This window comes from Malaya genurostris, chromosome 1, assembly GCF_030247185.1.
Source record: "Malaya genurostris strain Urasoe2022 chromosome 1, Malgen_1.1, whole genome shotgun sequence".
Taxonomy (NCBI): domain Eukaryota; kingdom Metazoa; phylum Arthropoda; class Insecta; order Diptera; family Culicidae; genus Malaya; species Malaya genurostris.
The window spans coordinates 34,775,378-34,781,243 of NC_080570.1; the positions used below are offsets into that span (position 1 = coordinate 34,775,378).

General features: G+C 36.7%; 1 long non-coding RNA gene across 1 annotated transcript; it reads left to right on the forward strand.

Moving 5' to 3' along the window:
- Positions 1–882: 882 nt before the first annotated feature.
- LOC131433976 (uncharacterized) lies at positions 883–2,025 on the forward strand. The gene is made up of 3 exons (XR_009230307.1): positions 883–1,060; positions 1,123–1,420; positions 1,479–2,025. It is a non-coding gene; the product is annotated as an uncharacterized LOC131433976 (long non-coding RNA).
- The last annotated feature ends 3,841 nt before the right edge of the window (positions 2,026–5,866 follow it).

Here is a 5,866-nt window from a genome sequence, read left to right on the forward strand (position 1 = left end):
GTCCCGAGTCAAACAAGGAGAACACAAATTTTTTGGTTCAAAATTAACTTTATTCATGAACGTAATCTCCACCAAGAGCAACGCAATCATTTCAGCGCCGCTCTAACATTGCGATACTACTTTGGTAGAACGAATTATCTTTTGCCTTAAAATAGGCCTCAATTTTAGCGATAAACACTTAATTCGTGCGAAATGTCTTTCCGGCGAGCATTTTTTCAGGTCTGCCAGTAGTCGCTGGGAGCCAAATCTGACGAGTACGGTGGATGTGGAAGCAATTCGAAGTTCAATTCATGTAGTTTTGCCAGTGTTTTGATTGGCTGGTAACACGGTGAGTTGTGTTGATAAAACAAAAATTCGTTTCTTTGCAAGTTCAGCCTTCAAATGCTTCAATAACGCTATATAATAATCACTGTTAATGGCATTTCCTTTCTCAAGATAGTATATAACCTTTCCAGCCGATTGTTGTGCTTTCGGGCGCTTTGGACGAGGTTCCATAGTCCCTGTACACTCAAATGACGATCGTTTTGATTCTGGAGTGAAATGATGAATCCATGTTTCATCCATTGTCACATGTAGACGCAAAAATTCCGGTTTGCTACGTTTAAACATGGCCAAATACTGCTCAGAATCATCAACACGTTCTCATTTTTGGTCAACAGTGAGCAAACGCGGCACCCTCTTTGAACACCGCTTTCTCATAGTCAAATCGACGACACGACCAGACACTCCGAAGAAAAATTGAGATAAAAAGTGTCTGTGAGGGATTTACCGCCAGTTACCACGAATATAGCGGCCCCTTGAAAATGATAAAAATATTCTTCTTGCGCAACACTGTTTAAGTTGCTACGAACTAGTTACCAAGGAGGCCCCATAATAAATAAACAAACCATAATGTCGAATAAAACCACAACAGTTTTTTCTAGTGATTTCAAACTTTTGCAGTACCGAATATATATCATTTATTCATTGTATTGAATTGTGTTATTTGTAAAATTATCCTGAGTGTAAACTAGATCTTGCTGGATTACTCTTCGGGGGACGCTTCAACAAGGCAGAATTGGTATTGGAAGATTAAAAAGTCTTAATGTTACTTCGGGGTTTTATTATGATGGATCGTTTCAGGACACCAAATATAACACCTAGACTAATCGTCATGATAATAAGTATCAGGACATAGTGAAAATTACCGATGCAGTAAGCTCAATGCATCTTCAAGCTCTCGTGAGGCTATTTGCAAAAATCATATCTTCGAAAATCTTGTACCCGGTAAAACATGTTGGGAAGAAATAAGGCTCTTTGAGGATCAAAATTTGGCTGGCTGTGCGAATGCGGTTCGATCAATAGCTGTGATTTCGAATGACACGCACTTTATGATTTTTGAAGGGGCTTGGCGTCTGAAGATTTTGATTTGGAAATGATGGTTTGATCTAACGTTTCCAGAAGCTTAGTGTTTTATTTTTATTTATTCGCAATTACAGGATTATCCTGCACCAGTGCCAGGTTCAACAATTGATCATGCAGGATAGAGATGGGCAAAACATTTCATTTCAAAGAGGCGTTAAGTGATGCAGAGTTCTATTAAAAGAACTAGTTATGTTTGCTTGTTGAATAACTAACCTGAGGTTTCGCAATAAACTGTTTTCTACCGTTCTCGAAAAAGACGGGGCGATAAAAAAATATAAGGTCCACAACTATAAACTGAAGAACTATCGTTCTAGAAAAAAGAACTGTTGGTCATTAATACTTTCAAAAGAACTATTTCTTTTGAACCGATCGCGAACGAATCGCTTATCTCTAATGCAGGGTAACGGAGATATTTTAGCCACTAATATATTTTGGTCCAGCGTACATATTTCTGAAAATAATCAAAATGAAGTACATCGTGACCCAAAATTTTAAAGATGTTTCCATTCGTAAACATGTTAGCTATGAATATGTACTCCATTTTGATTACAACCAAAAATATGAGCGCCAGTCCAAAATATATTAGAGTAATCAAAATATTTCCATTAGCCTATTTCTTAGTTTAGGAAGTCTTTTACCGCTACCGCGAAAGATAAAGATTATATAACTGTAATAAAATTAAATTAAAAAAAACTGGCCCCATGAATTTTTTCGCGACCATGAACCATTTAAAATTTGTTTCGTATGATTGTTTTGTTTGATTAGAATCTATGTATTAGATCAGAGTTTTCACTTGAATATACCGCAAAGTACAATTCAGTATCTGTTAAAAAAACACCCAGAAACAGGTCAGGGTAGGTTCGATTGTGAAATCTGGTATGGTATCAATAGATCTAATAAATTATGCACAACGAAGATCAATCCTATGAATATTTCCTAATACGTTCCGTTGTCGACTCTGATTTCTTCCTTATACGAATAACTCATATCAGACTTCTTTAAAATATACAACAGTGTGGCTTCGAATACCAGTGCAAAGAAACCGTAGAAACCCCAAAAGAATGGTTTCTCTTTAAAAATGGTAGAGCTTCTCCGTAGCGGAACAACCTTCGCAGTTAAAAATAGGTATATTTAAATCCTCTCTTTCGACTGTTGTGAAAATATTAAGGTAAATAAATGTAACTAAGGCAACAATAGCTGTTATTCCAAAAACCACATTTTTCAGGCTGAGTTGCCAGTTTCAAACATTTTTCAAGCGTTTTCATTTTGACATTACGAGTTACTGAGGGGTAGTTAAATTTGTGATACAGTTTTGAATAGCGAGTGGCAGGTCGTGTCGTCGGTCAAATGCTCATGCAATATAAAGTCAACACGTTCTTTTGATATCTTTACGATGTCAGCTAACTCAGGCAGCATCACCTTTCGATCATTCAAAAGGATTTTGTGGTTTTATGGTTTTCTGGTGTTACCGCCACTTTTGGACGTCCACTGCGTTCTGCAAACAAACATTTTATTGTTGCTTCTGACATTTTTCAGAAGCCATCTAAGTGTTAGGCCCGAGACTTTTCAGCCTCAATTGATCTATTCCAAAATTTAGATACCTCGTTGTAATACTATGTGTTACTATGTGAACTGTTTAGAGAGAACATCGATCCAACTACTTTGAAAATTTGCAAAACGATTGCTCTAGTCTTTTATTAAGGTTTAAGTCCAAACTGGTTATTATTAAGTGGATCAATAATACGAGTCATCTTCATAGCTTATTTACCTACATCAAACAAATCGAAACACGCACCTGTTCAAAATTACCATAAACTAATGTTCACATTATATTCCTTAAGTAAAGTCAAAGAAGCTGCATTCAATCAGTGGATCAGTGCGCCACCGTGCAGGAATGTCGCACGAGTCGAGTCCAATAATAAAGACCACTTTCCAGCTCCTTCCAAGAAGTTAGTATAGGCACCGACCGCGATCAAGTCGACAAGCAAATGGAGAAATTTCACATTTTGTGTGGTTTTACTTTGTATAGACACACAGGCAGCGACAATCGGCTCGGGAAAGGCCAAACTTGCTCAAACACAAACGCTGATAAAAGTTGCCAAGCCGGCTCTCGGACATCTTCTAACCGCTGCCGCCGTTGCTACCTAATCAAAGATGGTGCTTATGTTGGACAACTTTTTCTAGTCACTATTGTGGTTTATTTAGGTTCATGGTAAAAAGCTGCTCCCGGAGCCAGCGATCGGATGTCACTTTGGTGCTAATGACCCCATCCTTCGCCTGTGAAGACAACGTTCAATATTGCTTTCAATGGAGATTTCATCTTCAATGTGTCGTTTCGGATCTTGTACTTTAACGTCACCGTTTTAACTTCGAATGCTAATTGATCAAGGCCACCTTGGATGTTGTTGGGCTGTCGACATTTGAAATTCAAATACAACCAGGATGCTAATGACGGGTGCAAATACATATGTGGCACACTTATTCAAAAAAAAATGCCACACACTGCGTTTAATGAATGAGCAATTCAATAAACTCTATTGTTATGGATTGAATACCAGCGCCGTCGAAATACCCTTAAAACAATATAGTGGAGGTGGTAGAAACAGCATGCAGCTCCCATTGGTGTGGGCACAAGCTAAATAGAAATGTAATTGACAACTGGGAGAGTACCGTGTTTATATTGATTTCGTTAGAGTGATTGGCTTGCTTTGGCCTTACAAACAAAATTAATCGATAAATTTATAAAAAAAATCTATCCTGTGCCTCGAGTTGATCTGTCAAACAGACACAGTAAGATATCACGACAACTGAAATATGACTGAGAAAGAGGAAAAACAGCACATTTTTTACGTGAAACCTGAGAAAGTGTTCATTGGATACCTACTTAAATATCGCGAAATTTAGACGTAATTAAGGTATTTTAGACACTCTCATATATTTTAGCCCTGAGCTCATATTTTTGGTTGTAATCAAAATGAAGTGCATACCAAATATGTTAAAGAATGAAATAATCTTTTTAAAATTCTGAGCCACGTACTTCATTTTGATTACACCCAGAAATATGTACGCCGGACCAAAATATATTAGAGTGACCAAAATACCTCCGTTACCCTAGGTTGCGAGCAAATGAAAATATGTAAAAATATCCTGGTTCGCTACGAAATTTGAATTTTAAATGTACTCGGCAAAATTTCGCTACATCTGCTTTTAAATGTGACTCTAATCGCGAATTTCACTAATAACCACAACTTATTACAGTATCGATAACATGCGGAATGCCACAGAAAGTTTGACATGATAAAGGGAAAGTTTAAATGGTTTAGTGTGACCTTGAATATTAAATTTTTTTTTGTTTCCTGTTTCCGTTTTAATTCCTAAATTTCGGAGAAAATATGGCAAAGATTTGCACCGCCGAATGCTCGGCGATCGTTTCGGGAAAATATATAACTACTGAGTATCTCGGCAGCTCGAAATTTGGTAACTGTCTATTGTTGTTGAAATTGTCAGCTAAATTTAACGATTGCTGGAATTAATAATCTTGAATAGCCGGGTTATCAGTTATGCGTATAACTTTATTGTTATATAATAATTGTATGCTACATTAACCGAATGATGTACATTTACCGAACTCAGTACTATTTTACCGACTTTTCCACCTAACGTTCAATGAAACTGAGTTCTACTCGAGTTGTCATGTAAATATTGCACCGGCTTGTAATCATACCTTTAATGGATTGCCGAATGAATTTGCACAGTTTCGTTCATTAGAATAATGAGTAAAAGTAAAACACAGCTAATTGAGAACTGATGTGGCGTATTACGAGCTTTTAACAGTTCTATTCGGTTGATGTTTTGCCGAAATGTGAGCCTTATTGTGATTAAATGCTGATCGTTCAGCGCGATTTTTTTTCCAATTTACCGAATAATGTCAAAGTGAAGAATGTTCGGTAGATAATAACTGAACTTTCGGTAAAAGTATTTTTAAGTACCACTACCGCTGACGGGCCACCATTTATATATGTCTCCCTTCCTCTGATTTTGAAATTAATAGTCTTACTTTACTGTGGGGCGCCTTTTCAAAATTCGCACTGTGAAAGAATGGGTAGAACTCAATCGTTAATATCTCGAGTTGTACTAAACGCAATAACATAATTCATTCTTCATACTATCAGAAATATGATTAGCAATTTATGATTCAATTTTCAACAGTGTGAGATAACTAAAGGGTGATTTTTTAAGAGCTTGAGAACTTTTTTAAACAATAAAACGCATAAAATTTGCAAAATCTCATCGGTTCTTTATTTTAAACGTTAGATTGGTACATGACATTTACTTTTTGAAGATAATTTCATTTAAATGTTGACCGCGGCTGCGTCTTAGGTGGTCCATTCGGAAAATCCGCTTTTTTATCGACAAATTTTGTTCAGCGATGAGGCTCATTTCTGGTTGAATGGCTACGTAA